General features: G+C 32.5%; 1 long non-coding RNA gene and 3 pseudogenes across 1 annotated transcript; 3 read left to right on the plus strand and 1 right to left on the minus strand.

Moving 5' to 3' along the window:
• Positions 1-3,197: 3,197 nt before the first annotated feature.
• Positions 3,198-6,341, plus strand: LOC102594931 (receptor-like protein 12; annotated as a pseudogene).
• A 228-nt stretch (positions 6,342-6,569) lies between these two features.
• On the minus strand, positions 6,570-7,939 carry LOC102595266 (mannan endo-1,4-beta-mannosidase 1-like; annotated as a pseudogene).
• A 3,698-nt stretch (positions 7,940-11,637) lies between these two features.
• On the plus strand, positions 11,638-13,710 carry LOC102595589 (FAD-dependent urate hydroxylase-like; annotated as a pseudogene).
• Positions 13,711-18,025: 4,315 nt separating this feature from the next.
• LOC107062930 (uncharacterized) lies at positions 18,026-20,099 on the plus strand. The gene is made up of 2 exons (XR_001474946.1): positions 18,026-18,710; positions 19,865-20,099. It is a non-coding gene; the product is annotated as an uncharacterized lncRNA (long non-coding RNA).
• Positions 20,100-21,048: the final 949 nt, after the last annotated feature.

Consider the following 21,048-nt stretch of genomic DNA (forward strand, 5'->3'; position numbering starts at 1 on the left):
TACAAGTTCTGCAGCAAAATTTTCTACCGTTTGTCTTACATAATGGGATCAATTCACATTGTCTTAGGTGACACACACGGCAGAGATAGTCGATGACCTCGAAATGAAAATAACATTTAGATGGGGTACAAGCACCCCCATTCTTTTGTTTGTTTTTTCTCTCTATTAGACTACTTTACTTTGATTTTATATCAATTTATGAATGTCGTAAGTATGTATTTTTAATTGAAATTTGCTAGTAACTAAACCTTAAAATTTATAGTTATTAGCGTGAAAGGAATTAAATTTAACATTAAAATACGACCCTCAATTGATGTTTCTGGTCATAGTACTGTTAAAAAATTACTTATGATTGTTACATTTTATTATTCATTATAGGCTTATTTTCACAGAAATTACACAAGTGTAACTCATAAACTAGTATATATATATATATATATATTACTAAAAGTGGGAAGAATCTAAAGCAAAAATTAGATTGCGAAAATACCCTTAAGTATTAATTTATTTTCTTAAAATCATTTTTAAAAATAGCTTTTTATTTATTTATTTTTAATATTTTATAAAAAATGAATGTGTCAATTACTACTCATTTATTTATTTATATTCTGTAATATAAACATTTATTTGCCTTTATTTCAATTATTCACATGAATTTTGATTATTATAACTCCTATATTATATTAATAGTCATGTTCATAATATCATTTGATATTCCATATTATTGTCCTATAAATAGAGATATTATAAAGGTGCAAGTATTACACAATTTAGTTTGACTTTGCTACTTCTCCACCATTGGTTATGAGGGTGACACATATTCCCAACTTGTGAATCATTTATGTCTTGAAATATGTACCATTCAATTGCTCATTTGAATTTGAACAAATAATTTTATAAAACAGAGTAACTTTAGCTAAATAATTATAATGGATAAATGAATATAGTGTTTGATAAATATGATAGTATTTATGCGTTGCATGTTTATTTTCTATTTTTTATTATAAAGTTCGTAAAATAAAATAGTAAATAAAAAAAAAGGCACTTAAAAAGCTACACAACTTGTAAAATTTATGGTCACCAAAGCAAGAATTATTATCAACCATACAAAGACTCAAATTTTAAAATTTGAAGTCTTATCGTGTATAATAATTTTTGATTTGTAGTTATTTATTTGTTGAATAAGAATTATACTAGATGCATATTATAATTGTACATATAACCACATATTTAGTATCTCATTACACATAATACCTATTAAGCTAAATTTAATTGTTCAATTTTGCAAGTTTAGAGTACATTCTCTAATATTTTGTATGTATTGAACAATCAAGTCATTTGTGTAGACTAATTATTTATCAAATTGAACTTGTACTTCTTTCTTCTGATTTATATACTCATTATACACGTGTTTTAATATTGCCTTATAATTTCAAAAAAAATCTATACAAATTGGGATACACGTGCCCAAAAACTAGTATATGGATAATGATGATTGATTTGTAAGAACAGAACATTTTGTTATTTGCTGAATACAAAAAAAGATGTGGCTTGTTAACTGGTCATGTTATCGGATTGGACCTTAGTTGCAGTCGGCTTGGTGGAACTATTCATCCCAATAGCAGCCTCTTCCAACTCCATCATCTCCGGACACTAAATCTTGCTCACAATGACTTCAATTTTTCTTCAATCCCACATAACATTGGCCGATTGACGAATTTGAGACATCTCAACCTTTCTGGTTCTTTGTTTGAAGGGGAAATCCCAACAGAAATCTCATACCTTTCCAATTTGGTTTCACTTGATATGAGTAACAAGTTGTTAGAAGTGACTAGTACTCATCCATGGACCGCTAGTTGTGTATTTAGTGATGCCAAAGTTGTATTATTTTCTCTCAATTTATGCCAAAGTTGGAAATAGACTTATGAGGGGGAAAGTACCCCATTTTATTTGTCTAGATATCTTTTCTTTCTTTAATTTAAACCACACACTTCCATATACCCAGTGTAATTCCTTAAGTCAGGGTTTAAGAAAGGTAGAGTGTACGGAGACCTTATCTCTATGAGGTAGAGATAGAGAGGTTGCTTTCGAGAATAAAATACAAGTTGTGAGCAACCAATTATGTCCGTCATCAAAACTACCCAACAACATCAGTTGTTTAGAAGCAAATATGGTAATTGGTAACAGCTTAAAGGTAAATCTGAAGTATTTTTTAAGTGTTGGCTTATCTGAGAATTAGATGCTACTCCCTCCGTTTCAATATGTCTGAATGGTTTTGACTTGACATGGAGTTTAAAAAAGTAAAAAAATAATTGTATCTTGTGGTCTCAAATTAAAATACGTAGAATGTACCATGAACCACTAATTGGTTCAATGACTTCAAAATTCCACTGTAACATTGTCTTGTTAAATCATGTCTTCAATTATTGTTCTTTTTATTTTTCTCACTTGACTTAGTTAAGCAATAGTATCTCTCATTGGAAATTTGCTGCAATTCACATTGTTTTGCGTAACACACACGGCAAATATAGTGGATGACCTTGAAATGAAAACAACATTTAGAGAAAACAAATTTGGAATAATTGGTACTGGCCACCAAGAATTAAAGACTCGAGTCTTTATGGAAATTGACTTAAATTTGGGACAAATTTTTTTGCAACCACAAATTAGTTTGTGGTAGATGAGGGGCAAGTACCCCATTTTATTTGTCTGGATGTTTTACCTCACAGTCCCATAGACAAGTCAACAACAACAATAACATATTCAGTGTAATCTCACAAGTGGGGTCTAGAGAAAAGTAGAGTGTGCGTGAGAGGTTGCTTTCAATAGACCCTTGGCTAAAAATAAAGCATGGCCAAGCATTTTGAAAAAGGGAATACAAAAGTAAAAGTAATAACAACAATAAAATAATATGAAAAGAAGAGTAGTACAACATACAGATGAATGAATAATATGACAATAAAATAAAGCGATATTCGAAGCACAAAATACACAGGTGATACTCGGGAAAAAAAAACTACGATCGAATATAACACATGATAGACAAGTCAACAACAATAATTGCATATTCAATATAATTTCACAAGTGGGGTCTAGAGAGAGTAGAATTTGTGCAGAAATTACAGGAGCGTAACTCAGAAACTAGTATATATATATGGATAATGATGATTGGTTTGTAAAAACATAACATTCTATTATTTGCTGAATACAAAAAAAAAAAAAAAAAGAGAAAAAAGATGGGACTTGTCTTTTTCTTTTATTCACTAGTCTGTTTTTTGTCGGTAATTAGTGAAAGTTTTTCTTCTTCCTCTGTGATGATGCATCATGTTTGCTCTCCCACTGAAGCTTTTGCTTTGCTTCACTTCAAACAATCCTCTCAAATCTCTGACCAACCTAGATGTTGGGATGAGACTGATCTGCAATATGAGAGATATTTTGATATCCCAAAAACAAAGTCTTGGAATGAGAGTAGGGATTGCTGCAGTTGGGACGGGGTAACTTGTGACATGTTAACCGGTCATGTTATCGGATTGGACCTTAGTTGCAGTCTGCTTTTGGGTACTATTCATCCCAATAGCAGCCTCTTCCAACTCCATCATCTCCGGACACTAAACCTTGCTTACAATAACTTCTATTCTTCTTCAATCCCGCATAACATTGGCCGATTGAGGAATTTGAGGTATCTCAACCTTTCTCAATCTTTCTTTGAAGGGGAAATCCCAACAGAAATATCATACCTTTCCAATTTGGTTTCACTTGAACTTTTTTGTTACGGATGTGAACTTGATGAGAGAACATTTGAAACAATTCTTCACAACTTCACAAATCTGGAGGTAGTTTCTCTCCTTGGTGTCAACATCTCATCTTCAATACCTGTGAATATTTCTTCATCCTCCTTACGGTACGTGGATCTTGGACATACTAATCTGCGAGGTGTTATCACAGAGAGCTTTTTCCTTCTGCCAGAATTGGAAAATCTCAAATTGAATGGAAATGATCTTCTCAAAGGAGTTTTACCAAAGATCCACCCGAGCAACACTCTGTTGGAGTTGGATATTTCCTACACAGGAATCTCCGGTGAGCTGCCTGATTCAATTGGCACCTTGAGTTCATTGAATCTCTTGAACATGTATAGATGCCAATTCTCTGGTTCCATTCCTGAATCCATTGGCAATCTTACACAAATGCGGAAATTGAATTTTGGAAATAATCATTTCACCGGCCATATTCCTTCCACAATCTCTAAATTGAAGCACCTCACATTTCTAGGTCTTTCGTCCAACTCCTTTTCAGGTGAAGTTCCCGACATTTTTTCTAACCTCCAAGAGCTACGTACTTTATATCTTCGTAACAACAGCTTCGTTGGTTCGTTTCCTTCTACAATTGTAAGCTTGACACATCTTCAAGACTTAGAATTGTCGAGTAATTCCCTATCTGGCCAACTGCCTATTAATGTGAGCATGCTTCAAAAGCTAACCATATTGGATCTGTCGTACAACTCACTGAATGGTACCATACCATCTTCGGTGTTTGGCCTCCCTTTGCTATCTTCATTATTGCTCCAACATAATCAATTTAGTGGACTAGATGATGAGCTCAAAACAAACCCAACATTAGCACACCTGGGTTTAAGCCATAATCAACTCAGTGGTTCTTTGCTTCAATCACTTTCGAATCTCACAAACCTTTCTATGCTTGACCTTTCATCAAGTAACATCACCGTTCATGTGGGAAAACAAATCACTTTTCCTGGCCTAGAAGTTTTGCGGTTATCATCTTGTGAACTAAAGGATTTTCCACACTTCTTGAGAAATGTGAAGACACTTTGGCTCTTGGATATTTCTAACAATAAGATTCGTGGCCAAATCCCAAAACTGGTTTAGCGGCATAAGGTGGGACAACTTGTGGTACCTAAACCTTTCGCATAATTCTTTAACAGGCCACCTACAACAATTTCATTTCCATAATCTAGAGTATCTTGATCTTAAATTTAACTTCCTTCAGGGTCCACTACCTTCATCCATTTGTATCATGAACAATTTTCAATTTCTAGATTTATCACACAACAACTTCAGTAACTCGATTCCAAGTTGCTTGGGAAGCATGACTAGTCTAACAGTGTTGGACTTAAGAAAGAACAATTTCACAGGGAGTCTTCCATCGTTATGTGCGCAGAGCACTTCATTGAGAACCATTGTCTTGAATGGTAATCAATTTAAAGGAACTCTCCCTGTGTCGTTGCTCAACTGTAGTGGTTTAGAAGTTCTTGATATGGGGAATAACGCTATAAATGACACATTTCCTGCTTGGCTAGGAACACTTCAACAACTGCAGGTCTTAATATTAAAGTCCAATGTGTTCCATGGACCAATTAGTACTTGTCAGACTACGTTTTGCTTTCCCAAGTTGCGAATTTTTGATCTTTCGCGTAACAAATTCAGTGGCTCACTCCCTGCAAAAAGTTTTTGCAAACTTCAAGGCAATGATTAAATTAGATGGTGAAGACACAGGATAGATCAAGTACATGAAACCATCTGATGATCCATTTGACACATCGTATGAGGATTCAGTGAGTTTGGTGATCAAAGGCCTGGATATTGAGCTAGAAAGAATCAGCACAATTATGACAACCATAGACCTCTCGAGCAACCATTTTGAAGGTGTCATTCCGAAAACACTAAAGGATCTCAGCTCACTTTGGCTACTCAATTTATCCCGTAACAATCTCATAGGTGATATTCCAATGGAATTGGGGCAATTGAATAAGCTTGAAGCGTTAGATCTCTCTTGGAACCGGCTCACTGGAAAGATTCCGCAGGAATTGACAAGGCTAACATTTCTGGAAAAGTTAAACCTTTCTCAGAATGTTCTCGTTGGACCAATTCCTCACGTTCTACAATTCAACACATTTGAAAATGACTCGTATGGCGGTAACCTTGATCTATGTGGTCCTCCTTTATCAGAGCAATGTGGAACGAGTGATCTATCCCATGTTCCTCAACCATTGGAGTCTGAAGACGAATCATATTTTTTTAGTGGATTTACGTGGGAATCAGTAGTCATAGGCTACAGTTGTGGACTAGTTGTTGGAACTGTTGTGTGGAGCCTCATGTTTAAATATCGTAAGCCAGAATGGTTTGTCGAATTTTTTGAAGGCATTTATCCCAAGAAAATGAGAATGTCAATGAAGAGAGCTCAGAGACGACGGACTTGATGGAAGATTGCAAGAGTGGACTTCTCTGTTTTTTAATTTTCTTTTTGTTGTTTGTATATGTTTGATAGCAATATAATTGCATGTGTTATTTTGTGAATTTCCACTGGATTAAAATTAGTGTTCTTGATCTTTGCTTTCAAACTAAAAAATTAAACTCAAAATAAAAACAAGAGGACATAAAACATAACTTTCCTTTTTTACTAAAACAATTTATTCAATTACTCTTGAGTTTAATCAACTTCAACATGTTTGGTAATATCATCTCAAATTAATAATACTAAAAATGATGGATTTAAGATCATTCAAATCCACATATAAATTGATTATTGTATAATGGCAATCCTCATGCCTTCACTTAATTGAAAGAATGAGCCAAAGCTGTCATGACATGAGCTTGGTCTGAAATAATTTGTGTAGTTGAAGGATTTTGTCCCAAAACAATACAATAACCATCATCATAATTCTCCATTCCATGTGCCATTAGTTGCCATACTAAACTTCCTCCCATTGTTCCACCTTCTTTTGCCAAATTATACACATTTCTATATACACTACTCATAAATATATCTCTTGATCCTTGACCTCTACTAGACTTTCCAAATTCAGCAAGCACTAAAGGTTTCTTTAATATATTTCTTGCATCTTCCCAATGACTTGTTATCCACTTTTCCATCCACACCAATTGTGCTTCATCACTTTGTCCAGATACCCTATAACGATCGATATAAAGAAATATTTAGACCTATATAATGAAAACATATGAAATTGTATGTAGGGAAAAGATGTAAAAACTACCATTGGTCAGTGTATGCATGGATAGTAGCAAAATCAATTTCATTGATAAGATGGTTACTAATGATTTGATATTTCTAAAATTCAATTAATTAAACTTGAATTGGGGATTACATTAACAGTTTTTCCTGAATAGTCAGCTTGATCGCGAGGCTCATTCATGAGTTCCCATTCCATAATTGTTGGATCATCTTTGTAAGCAACTTTATTAATACTATTCAACCTTGTAACCACTTTCTGTAACAATTTCGTAATATTATTAATTAAAAAAGTTGTTTATATGTATTAAATAATAATTACCCCATATATACCTCAATGTGGTTCTTCAAGTATTTTTTGAGCATAGGATGAGTATAGAATTCATCGTCATTACTAATTTGAGCTCCTGCATTTCGCGCCCACCAAACATATTGAGCTTTTCCTCCAAAAATCGTTTCATTGATTTACAAAGCTCAAGATTAAACGAACACCATATTTCTTAGCTTCCGCGATCACAAAATCCAAGCCCTAAATTTAGAAACAATTAAAATAAGTACTATCTAATTAAGAGACTCATCACATGCATTACAATGCAATAATGTAAAAGATATCAAAATTATAATAATAAACCTTTACCTGAAAAACACGTTCATCATAAACGCCAGGTGATATTTGTAATGCTCTATCACCTCCATCACTAAAAGCCCAAGTACGACAAACAGAAAGACCAGAGGTAGAAGCATCTTTAAGAACCTCAGTGCCTTTGTATCTCTCAGTAGGGTCAGCAGCAACATGCATCAACCAATATGAGTTGAAACCATTGAATAGAAAAGGGGATCCATTGAGTTCAAAATGAGAATCCTTAACTCCTATAAACCCGGAATTTGCTTCACAAGCAAGAGCTAAGAACAAGAGAAAGAGCCCAGAAATGCAACTTCTTTTTGTATAAGACATTTTGTTTAGTGAATTATAGAAGATATATGTGTGCTATGTTAGATGACACCTTTTATAGTGTGTTGAAGATAAGGAAATTTACTAAAATTAAATTAGCAAAACTTACAAAAACTAAAAAAAATTCCTAGTGGATATAATTGGATATTGAGATTTGATGAATTTTTTTAAAAAAATTAGTTATTTGGTTAAGATAGAAACAAAGTTCTGTTGAAAAAATTGTATGGGGAGAAAAGAAGAAGAAAAATATGGAAACATTAATTGGTTTGTTTTTTTTAAGGTTTGTTCACTATTAGATTTGATGATGAAATAATATTGAAACGTGTACTCATTGTATTTTTTATAGTAATATACTTGAATATTTCTATGTGGATGTGTTATGTGTGTATTTTAATCTTATTTTATTGCAAGAAATTGAGCCAAAATAAAAATAAAAATACTTTTAAAAAAAGTTTAAAAGAGAAATAAAGAGGGCATAACATTATTTGGGAATAAAATAATTTTTTTGGAAGATATATTCTTAAAAAAAAGGTGAGTTTCTTATTTATTTTTTTGGTATGAATAAGTGAATTTCTTACTTATTTTCTGGTAACATATTTGGGATCTTTGATGTTTAGTTTATGCTAATTTGACAAATTTCATAGTCCATATGTCCCAAGTATCATTTTGGATGAAGTCGTCAAAGACGACTTTAAACTTAGAATAGGCAAATTTAAAATAAGTGTGATCTTATTATACGTGGAGGCGGATGCAATGGTTTAATTATGAGTTCAATCGAACTCAATATTTTTGTCACATAACATATATGTAATGTAGAAGTCAAAAACACAAAAATAAAAAGAGATTCTATATTCATAATTAAAAAAAGTACAATTAGTTCAGTTTAAATTCTAAATTCGACTCAAACTATATGTATATAGAGTTGTAAGTTGAAAACAATAGGTTCACTTCTACTCAGAACTCGCCCTGAATCCGCCTCTGGAAGTAACCACCTATTCCACGGCTATGGAGGAAAAATTGAAAAGATCGTCCCCAAAATGCTATTATATACCAATATAAAGTATGATTTGACGTATACAGTGTAATTTTTCGACGAAGAGTGTTCAGAGAAACCACAGAACACCGTAGCTCCGCCCATGATCCCTGTAAGCAACCACCTATCCGGTCGTTAACATATTAACCTAAAAAAAATATAACCTGAAGTTACAATTGATATTATTCTATTTTGTCAACTGGATTTTAGCGTTATTGTTGTTTCTCGATCTATATTACTGTTTACTACTTTGTCAACCCTTTAGTTACATTTTTGAATTTCTTTTTCTAGCTGAAGTTAAAATATACTATCAGTGTGGAGGGAAATAGCATTGAGAAGATGCATACATACTTTTCTTTAGCAACTTGAGTCATTGCAAACAATGCAAAATCTCCGCAGATGTTGCGGTTGCCAAAAAGTTAAATAGGCGATTTCGTTGTGGGAATGTTGTTGAAATTATATTTTCGGATGTAATCCACTGCATAAAAATAGGAGCCAGAACCCTTGAAGCCATAGGGAAGCACTGTTATGTCTCACTAGTTTGCATCGAACAATGCATCCCCTTAAGGTTACTGACAAGCTATCTCAAGTGGATGAAGCTTTGTCAATAGCCAATATAATGACAAATCTCAAGCAACTCGAGCCTCCCTAGATGTTGGTTGGTATAAAAAGAAAATTGAGGTCGTTAAAAACTGCAGACATCTTGAGCTACTAGATGTAAGAGGTTGTTGGAATGTGAACCTGATGAAAATTTAGTGAAGAAATTCCATCTTATAGGTGGTTGATGCAATTGTCATAGATTGCTATAATAGGAATAGCTGGGACAATTGTTCTAACTATTCAAGTTTTTTGTCTATGTACAATGGGATTTTGTGGTTGGTGAAGCGGATGACGACGAATTTGATGAGATGTCCGATGTGTATTGGGGGGATGATCAAGATATGGAGGATGTAAAAATGTGGTGTAATGATGACTTAAATGATGTGGACTCTGGATATGATTGGCTGCCATCTCCTTGAGGTTTGCTTATAAAATTCTACTTATTCAATTTCCAGAAGTTTTGAAATACTTCTCTTCTCTATGTTAAATGCCTATGCTTCTCTATGTTATATATGAAAGTTTGTCCGCTCTCTACAATACAAGGTAAATGCGAGTTATGTGTCTTGTGTACCTTTTTCCTCTTTCTTTGTTCTCTTTTATTACTTTCTTAACTGTATGTATTCATATAACAATATTTTCATGCTATCTACATGTTTGCTACATTTGAGTCGAGGGTCTTTCAAAAAATAGTCTTTCTTCCTCCACGAGGTAATTGTAAGGCCTACATACACTCTACCATCCCCATACCTCAGTTGTGGGATTCCAATGAGTATGCTGTTGTTTCTTAGCTTGTGGTTCTTTGAGGAGTTCATGCTTTCATTTGAATTTTCCATCTGGTTGTTTGTTTCTCCTTTTTAACTCTACTGCTGATTTTTTAAACTAAAGTTATTCTACTCCATCTTGTGGTTTCCAGATTTTCTGTTCTTTTTGTTTTTGTTTGAGCTTCTTCTTAATCTGCTTCGTCAGCTTTCTAAATTCATGTATGAGCTAGTAAAAGAAACAAAGTCTAGCAGAAGAAAGTTATGACGCCATATCTAAATAGCTTGAGTCATGGAAAAGTGTCCCATGACAGTTTTGTTGAGTTCATGTGGTAGTTCTAGTTTAATTTTAAATTCTTAGAGTCAAAGTTCTATTGTTGTGCTACTTAATTATGTTGTCTTAATTAATGTTTTGTTTTCCTATGATTTTTCATTCTTTTATCTTTTTTTTGTGCAGGGAGAGGGAACAATTTTTGAATTGATTATTATCAATGTGGTTTGTACAACATTAGCCTGATTTATTTCATTCATTATTATATTGTGTTACCAACAGTTTAGCTTTAAGAAACTTATGAAAAGTGAATACATGTCAAATGACATGGAGAAAGCTTAAAGATTGGTAGGGTTCAGTGCTTGTTACCTTTTACTATAATGCTTCTTATTAGTCCTTTGTTATAAAAGTTTAATTAATGCACCGGATATAGGGTAGTAGAGATTCATATAAAATTGTGCTTAAATAGCCTTAACACTACTAATATATATCTTAAAATAATAAGCTTCACATTTGATGTAGTCTTGGTACTCTGATTAATTTGAATTGATAGTGTATTATTGTCGAAATAACTAGGGTGTCCTACTCTAGTCTCTTTTTCAGCTGTCATTTTGCTGGATTTCTGTTTGTTTTGGGGTATTTTTAACTATCTCAGATCTTTTCCAGAGTCTTTTAATCAAATCTGATGGAAATTTGCATGAGCTTGCTAAAGTATTAAGTTTATGAATGAGTTGTTTTGACATACTGAAAGGTAATCATAAGTTAGATTTGAAATTTGATTTTTCCTTTGTAATTATAGCCTCGGTTAATCAATCTCTTTGGTGCTTTATGGTTATCTAAATTACATAATATCTTTTTAGAATAAATAAGCTTTTTTGCTTCCAATTTATGTCCAGATAATGTGTAAAGTTGATGACTGATCCTTCCTAGTAATTCTGGTTCTCATGATGGATAATTCCTTTATTGATGATCTAAAACTCTAGTTAATGAGAGGCATATAAACTGTGTTGTAATTCTTTTAGTTACACCTTTTATATCTATGGCATGTCTATTAACATTTATTCTTATGTCTTTGACATTTTCTTACATCTAGATTTAGATTCATTTATTTGAAATATATGCAATTTTGTTTGGCAGAAAGACGTGTTTAGTTATATAAATAATGTGGATCTCTTAAAATTCGGAAACATACCCACCTTATTTCCATGATTATTTATGCTTTGAATTGAACTAAGTTATATTCTTTTTTTTTCTGCAGCTTCTCAACACCTGATTGTTCAAAAGATCCTACAAGAACCTGTCATTGAAGAGAGTATATAGAGCTGATATTAGCGACTAAATGTTTATGAACAAGAGAGATACATTCATATTTTTTCAGTTATTTAAAGATGTCCTCTTCTATACATGTCATGGTTCCTTCTTTTTCTACAATTGTAATGTTGTAGAAGTGAGATTGATATATCTTTGATAATAATGCTTAGTTCTTCGTAATAAACTATGAAATATTTTATGAGTATTGATTATATAGTACATTTTCAGATGTATTTATATATTAAGAGTGTGGGCCTACATATAAAACACTAATGTAGATTGGGTTAGTTTTTGTAATTAATGATTTTTAATGATGGGAATAACAATTTACGAAAGGAATATTTTGTTGTCGCTAAAACACTTTTAACGACAGAGCCTTTAACGACCGGCAACAACTGGAAATTTTCCGGTTGTTATTGACTAATGACAACGGGATCAAGGCTTTTAGCGACCGGATTTCCTCTCGTTGAAGACCTATTTTCCTGTAGTGCCAAGGTAAATCTTTCTCAGAAATCCTTAACTTTGAATCCATATTATTGAAACTTTGACCAACGTGATAATTCAAACGTGTATTTGACCATTATCTCAATTCCTTTTGTTAGTCCAGTACGTGACTAACTTTGATAAGCTTCAATTAAGGCCTTAATTGGGTGTGACGGAGTCAATTCTGTGGTGGCAAACTGGCTTGGGTTTCAGAAACCTGTCTATTCTGGGCGCTCTGCAATTAGAGGCTTTGTTGAGTATCCGGAAAAACATGGGTATCAGCCTAAGTTCCACGCGTATTTTGGAGGTGGAGTTCGGTTTGGATTTCTTCCTAGTGATGAGAAGAGTTTGTACTGGTTTTGCACATTCACACCATTTGTTGTTCATTGTAGCCAGCTCCTACATACTGTTTCTTTTGAAATTTTACTTTTTGAAGGATATTTTTGTTGGCTAGAGAGCTTACCTCTCTGAAGGGGGAGCCTTGACGTAATTGGTAAAGTTATTGTCATGTGACCTAGAGGTTACGGATTTGAGCTGTGGAAACAGCCTCTTGCAGAAATGTTGGGTAAGACTGCATACAATAGATCCCTGTGGTCCAGACCTTCCCCGAACCCTGTGCATAGTAGGAGCTTAGTGCACCGAGCTGCCCAGATAGCTTACATTTCATAAACTAGTCATGTTTAGTTGTTCATTTTTAATTGGTATTTTATGCAGTTGATGGAAATGCAGAACAAGATCCAATGAAATTGAAGCAATTCGTGTTGAACAAGGCTAGTAATGTGTCTAAAGAACTCTCCACCATTATAGACAGAACTACGCTCGACTGTATATCTATTGCTCAGCTGAAATTGAGGTTGCCATGGAATGTTCTGCTTGGAATATTTAGAAAATAACGTTTGCGTGGTAGGTGATGCACTTCATCCCATGACTCCTGATCTTGGTCAAGGTGGATGTTCTGCTTTAGAGGACAGTGTTGTTATCGCAAAGTGCCTCGGAGAAGCCTTGATAAAACCGATAACAGAACAAGAGATGATGAATCTACGAAGATTAGAAAAGGACTCGAGAAGTATGCTAAAGAGAGGAGATGGAGAAGTTTTACATTTATCAGTGCTGCTTATTTATCTGGTTTCATACAAGAGAGTGATAACAAGATAATCAGTTTCTTAAGATTTTGGCTGGAGTCACTATATCAGTTACACTAAGAATTGCTAACTTCGACTGCTGAAGATTAACTGTTTCTTAGTTGCTCAATTGGATCCTTTAGAAGCTATGAATATCCTTTATGGACTTTGTTTAATATCTTTCTAGCATACATGTTCTGGTTTAGTTATGTCTAAGTAAGACCGAATCAGATCCTTATTTTACAATAATAAAATTGTGTCCTTCATCAAAGATATCCAACAACATCAGTTGTTTAGAAGCAAATATGGTAAAAGCTGCATTTTATTATTATCATGGAAAACAGTGTTAAAGGTAAATCTCTGAAGTATAGAATAAGTGTTTTCTTATCTGAGATCATTTTGTGCAATTAGATACTACTCCTTCTATTTCAAATCTGGTTTTGACTTGACACGAAGTTTAATAGAGTAAAGAAGATCACTTTTGTATCTTGTGGGCTCAAATTTAAAATATGTTGAATGTACCATTGACCACTACTTGGTTCAATGACTTCCAAATTCCACATCATTGTTTTGTTACATACTCTTAAGTAGATGTATGAGGAAATGCAGGTGTCAAATCATGTCTTTAATTAATGTTGTATAGTTTCTCTCATTGGAAATTTGTAAGAAGTCTGCAGAAAATTTCTGTACAGTGTGTGTTACGTAACGGGATCATTTCACATCGTCTTGCGTAACACACACTGTAGAGATAGTCAATGACCTCGAAATGAAAACAATATTTAGAGAAAATTAGGACATAGTGAGTATTATTTGGTTAAGTCTTACTTCGTCGTCTAAAAAGTCTTGTGGAATAATACAAAATATGAGTAACAAGTTACTCATTTTAGTAGAATGAGCCACCCGCTAACCTGTGACTTAGAGATATGGAGGCGATCCTCAAATGTTTAGAAACAAATATTTGCTTCAGAATTTGTCTGTATAGAGAAACAGATCCACAATTAGTAATATAGAGATATTGTGTGTGCTTTAATTTCTGCTGTATTGTTTGATCTTAGTCAAGGACCTGGTCCCTTGACCCCAGCGGGTGGATTCATACGATTCGTGGCTCGATCCTTAACTGGTTTAGCTACATGAGATGGGATTCATTGTCGCACCTAAACCTTTCACATAATTCACCTACAAGAAACGTAATATAGATCCTGTATAATATTAACAAGTAATGTTGGAATAATCTCATGATTTTTTTTTTTTTGTGGTCTATGTAAGAACCTTGCTATTTTTAGCATTTGCTTCGACTAATGATTTAGTTATTTTCCGTCTCATCATATTTGTCCTTTTTTTCCCCTGTAGTCTTTGTGGAAATTGGCTTAAAGACTTGGAAGTTTTTTAAACATCTATTTCTACTACAACTACATGGATGTGAAAAGTCTGGAAAATTATAGAATGTGACTCACAAGTGGGAAAAATTCCACACGGTATCATTAATGTTACATCCTAGCAACTCCAGAGAAGCTACCTGAACTGTATCATATTTCTCCCTTTGTTTCCCTGTAGTTTTTGTGGAAATTGGCTTAAAGTCTTCGAAGTTTTTTAAACATCTTTTTCTACTACAACTACTTGGAGTTTCTCCTCATTAACTTAGTCAAGAAATAGAAATTTGTTACAAGTTCTGCAACAAATTTTTCTACCGTGTGTGTTACGTAACGGGACCAATTCATATCATCTTAGGTGACACACACTGCAGAGATGGTCGATGACCTCGAAATGAATACACATCTAGAGAAAAATTAGCTAGAACATAGGTGAGTATTAATTATTTTCCCAAAGTCATTTCCGTTTTCTAAAAAGTCTTGTGAAACACTACAAAATACAGAGTAACAAGTAGACATTTTAATTTGTATAAAGTTGAACAAATAGACACACATGTCCTACGTGACATCCTACATGTCATTTTTTATCCTACGTAGTGTCCTACGTGTATTATGTCATGTAGGACTCATGTGTCTACTTGTTCAACTTTATACAAGTTTAAGTGCCTACTTGTGCATATCCAAAGTTGAAGGACATAAACGTAAAATGAGGCCAAGTTAAAGGGCACATTTATGTTTAATGCCTTTTTGGAAATAGACTTCTGAGGGGGAAAGTACCCCATTTTATTTAATAAAAACTACATAATTAGACATACTTAACTACCATATATACATATATTATCTATAGTTTAAAATATTACTCTTAATACCACTTTTTAATAATTATACCATATATTTTAAAAAAGTTAAATCTTATATGATATTGAATAATTATCTTAAAATTTAAACTCCTTAATAGAAGGTACATTAACAATTAACCTCCCTCAATTAGGGGTGTGCATTCGGTTTTTCGGTTTGGTTTTACACTATTCGGTTTGGATTTTCGGTTTTTGGTTTTGTAAAAATGTAACCCAATCCGATCCAAAATAAATTTGGTTTGGTTTGGTTTTCCTCTATTCAGTTCGGCTTTTTTCGGTTTGGTTATTCGGTTATGTCAATAATTAATAAAAAATAAACCAAACCAAAAAACCAAACAAAGTAATTTATTAATCCAAAACCAATCTGAAAAACCAAAAAACCAATCCAAATAAAAATTCGGTTTGATTTGGTTTGGTTATTCAGTTTAATCCGAATAGTGCACACCCCTACCCTCAATCTCCTTCACCAACTATATATCTCCTCCCCCCAAACCCCACGTCCTCTGCCATTTTTTCTCTCTTCCTTCGTCCTCCTCATAATATCTAATAAAAACGATTTTGGTTCATATTTGAATCCCAGGTGTATCTACATGTCCTATGCACATGTCATTCTTCCATATGTCTGATGTTTGTGTATCCAAATGTCTTATGTATCTTCCTTTCATCTATATATCTACCGTTCTTCTCCTTATTCTATGTATTTTGTTTATTTATTAAATGTATATGTATTTTCTATTAAATATATATGAGTTGTAGAGTTCATATTGCTCTAAAGTTTGATTTTATAAACTTTTACAAATTAGGTTTTACATTGTTTGCTAGCTTTTGTTGTTTCTCAAATTTTAATGAATGACCATTCATAAAACAGGTCGAAAATAGATCTAAGTTTAAGAACGATCCTTTAAAATTGTTGAATACATGTATCTCACCTTTAATTCAAATTAATAGCACGTATCTCGATTTTTAATACTGTTGGATACACATATCTCACTTTTAATGATACATGTATCTCGCGGTCATGATTTGTTCCTAAAATTTGTGTGTTTCAGTTGCATTTTATATTTAGATCCACATAATCACATGTCTATACTTACTATGTATTCGAGATACATGTTTTTGAATATAATGTATGAAATTGATACATCAAATTAATACTAGATACGTGAAATTAAAACTAGATCATATAAATAGATACATGAAATTAATACTTGACACATATAACAAATACACGAAATTAATACTAGATACTTCTATGATACATATGAATGTACTTGTATAATACTCATGTATCTAAGTATTTAGTTTGTTGGATACATCATATATAGATAATAGATACATCAAATTAACGAATTTATTATTTTAAGAGTACTAAATGAAATTAATCAAATTACATGACCAAGATATACATGCTTTTGTTTATTACTAATAATATAATGAATTTATTATTTCAAAGGATAATTTTGAAATAATAAATTGAAATTAATTAAATATAGATACACTCCTTGATTTCCGCCTTATGATAAGCGATTTGATTAATTTAAATTTTCAGAATTAATTATTCATGTATATCCTTAATTACTCCTCTAATTAAGGAAATTGGTTACAACCTATTAATTCAAACAAATAAAATATGTATCTCATACATGTATCTCCAGATTCAATCTCATGTATCCTAAGTATGAAAATATGGTAGAGGAAGTAATATTTGAAACTATCGGGAATCTTAGTAATTAGGACCTAAACTAGTGGGATTTATGTAGTTTGCCCTTTTATTTATCTGGATATTTTTCTTTAATTTAAACCTCACACTTCCATAGACTAGTCAAAAACAACATCAATAATATCCCTTAAGTCGGGATTTAAGAAAGGTAAATCTGAAGTATTTTAAAAGTGTTGGCTTATCTGAGAATTAGATGTTACTTCCTCCGTTTCAATATGTCTGTATGTATGGTTTTCACTTGACATGGAATTTAATAAAAAAATAAAAAAAATTATATCTTGTGGTCTAAAATTAAAATATGTAGAATGTACCATGACCCACTGTTGACACCCAATTTTGGCCTAATATTTTCAAAAATTCATAACTTTTAAGTTTTATTTATTTAATAGTTCAAGATAATTTTTTTTATAATTTTAAATAAGTTTATCGATAACTATTCTTATTTATCAAAATTTAGAAATTTTTTTTCCTAGTTAATCTTAAAATTACACTTTTTACATGTCATTAGTTATGTTCATTACATTTTTTAATATTTATTTTTAATATAGTTCAGAAATTCATTTCGATGTGGATAAAATTTCTTACACATATATTTTGGGCCACAACCTTGAGCCCATGACTTGGGCCCATTGATAATTTCCAATTCTCTACATATAGAACTAACACATTAGGTTAAAGGGGGTGGTGAATTTATTTTTAGAATAAGGTCATAAACTTTTCAGATTTTTGTTCACAAGGGGTTTCCGGTCACCACCACCCCGGAATCCGGCGAAGCTCCGGCAATACAAAACCCCGACTCAAAACCTCCATTTTCTTTCCTTCACTGTTCATCCTTAAAGAAAACACCACCAAAGAACCTCCAAAATTCGTCTTCTCTCCCCAATGCCGTTTCCGGCAAGACAACGAACCAAAACATCCACCAAACCCATCTTTGTTCCCTTTCTCATTTTCCGGTGAAATAAAAACGACCCTAAATCCACCAGAAATCCCACACAAACCAGACCACCACAAAAACCCCTCGGAACCGGTCCCTTCCCCTCTCCCTTTTTACGATTTTTAGTCCATTTTTGCAAGTACTCCGGCGAGGTCTCAAAGCTCCAGAACCCATCTTCGGCGAAACGACGCCAATAACCACAAACTCCGGCGAAGCTTCATGCCATGGCTATGACGACGGTCAGCAACAACAAACCACCATGAAATAACCAAATCCGGCCTTCTAAGAGAAAAAACTTTCAGATCTGCCCGGAAAGGTAATAATTTTGACAACCGTATTTAGTCATTGTTTTGTTCTCATGTTTATACTAATTATTGTATTATTTTTCATAATGTTGTGTTGTTACACATAATTTTATCATTATTGCTATCATTATTTGTGTATATTGTGGGTTTGTCTCCATTTTATATTGTTATTTTCCTTGTATTTATTTGATGAGTTATTTAGTCACAGTTGGAGTAATTGTGTTCTGCTTTAATTATATGTTGGTATTTAATTATTATTGTTGTTAATGTTCATTTTGTGGGTTATCCGCTTTATATTAACTATGCACTAGTTATTATTAGTTGTTATTTTTTAATTTTTCGTGTTGAGTTTTGTTAACTATGTTATTAATCTTTGCAAATGTTGGAAAAATAAAGAAATATTCAGCAACTTTATTTTGGTTTCTGGATGACACGTAATGTTACTTGTGACATATATATATTTAATTTATTATGCTGCAATCATTTAGATTTTCAAAAGTTGGGTAGTAATTAGTTTTTTATATATTCTTTATTACTTATTGGTTGTTATCTTGTTTTCTTGTTATTTTGGACCACTATAATGTTGTATATCGTTGGTTTGATTATTCTGTTGTTGAAGATTTATTCCAATGGAGTTTACATTATTTTAATATTGGCTAATTTTGATTATCTATTACGTTCTTTCATTCGCTAAATTTTTGTTTGATGCTACACTTGTTTATATATTTACTTGTTAAAATTGGCCAATGAAAAAATCTCTCCGTCGATTTTGGAGGCCTCCATATTGTAAAAGACGGAAATTTAGTTTAAGTTCATATTTGTTACAAGTTGAAATTGACCAATGAGAAAATCTCTCCATAGATTTTGGAGGCCTTTACATTGTAAAAAACGGAAATTTAGTTTAATTTCATATATTTTGTTTGTTCAAAATGGCCAATGAAAAATTCCTCCGTCGGTTTTAGAGGCTTTTCCATTTTTTAAAGACGGAAATTTAGTTAATGTTTATATTTTTATATGTCAAAATCGGCCGATGAAGAAATTACCGTCGATTTCCAAGGTCTCCCATTTTAATAAGACGAATTTTTATTTTTTAAGTTATTGTACAATTCATTTATTTTTATTCATATTTATTTATTACTAACACTTTTACTAAGTATCTTTATAGGTACCCGGAGCTGCTTCCCATTGAAGCTATTCGAACAAAGTTCGAACAATATTTTGATTCATTGTCGTATATTATTGACGATAGACAAATCTAGGTTGTTTCTTATATTATTTTATTTTATTACTTGTGTATCTTGTTATGTTTGTTTTATTTATATATTATTTTTATCTCCTCCTCAATTTGAAAAAGTGAACTCAGTCGGGACCCACAATTGTGGATTTCGAAGGATGCCTAACCCCTTCCCTTCGAAATAACTTGAATCCCTTACCTAGAATCTCTTGGTTTCGTAGATTAATTAATTGGTTTCCTAGTTTTCCTAAAATTAGGTGGCGACTCCTTTAACATTCCTTTAATCAAAAAATTTTTTTAAAAATTGAATCAATTGTTTATTTTTTGAGTCATCGCGACGTTTCGTCCTATTCGAATAGAGTAGGGATGTAAACACCCACTAATTGGTTCAATGACTTCAAAATTCCACTGGAACATTGTCTTGTTAAATCATGTCTTCAATTATTGTTTTTTTATTTTTCTCACTTGACTTAGTCAAGCAATAGTATCTCTCATTGGAAATTTGTTACAATTCACATTGTTTTGCATAACACTCACTACAAAGATAGTGGATGACCTCAAAGTGAAACAACATTTAGAGAAAACAAATATGAAATAATTGGTACTAGCAACCAAAGACTTTGAGTCTTTATGGAACTTGACTTAACATTAGGGACTAAAAAAGCAACATAGTGGATGACCTCGAAATGAAAACAACATTTAGAGGAAAAAACTATGGAATAATTGGTACTATAGCAACCAAGACTTAAAAGACTAAAAGACTCATTAATGTTGCATTACATGCATATTCTAAGTAATGTTGCATTACATGCATATTCACACGGTATCATTAATGTTGCATTAAATGCATATTCTAAGTAAAGACAGGAGTTAAATCATGTCTTCAATTATTGTTCTTTTTATTTTTTTCACTTGACTTAGTCAAGCAATAGTATCTCTCATTGGAAATTTGTTACAATTCACATTGTTTTTCATAACACACACTACAAAGATAGTGGATGACCTCAAAATGAAAACAACATTTAGAGAAAACAAATATGAAATAATTGGTACTAGCAACCAAGACTTTGAGTCTTTATGGAACTTGACTTAACATTTGGGACTAAAAAAGCAAC

The sequence above is a fragment of the Solanum tuberosum genome, unplaced genomic scaffold, assembly GCF_000226075.1.
Source record: "Solanum tuberosum cultivar DM 1-3 516 R44 unplaced genomic scaffold, SolTub_3.0 scf00283, whole genome shotgun sequence".
Taxonomy (NCBI): Eukaryota; Viridiplantae; Streptophyta; class Magnoliopsida; order Solanales; family Solanaceae; genus Solanum; species Solanum tuberosum.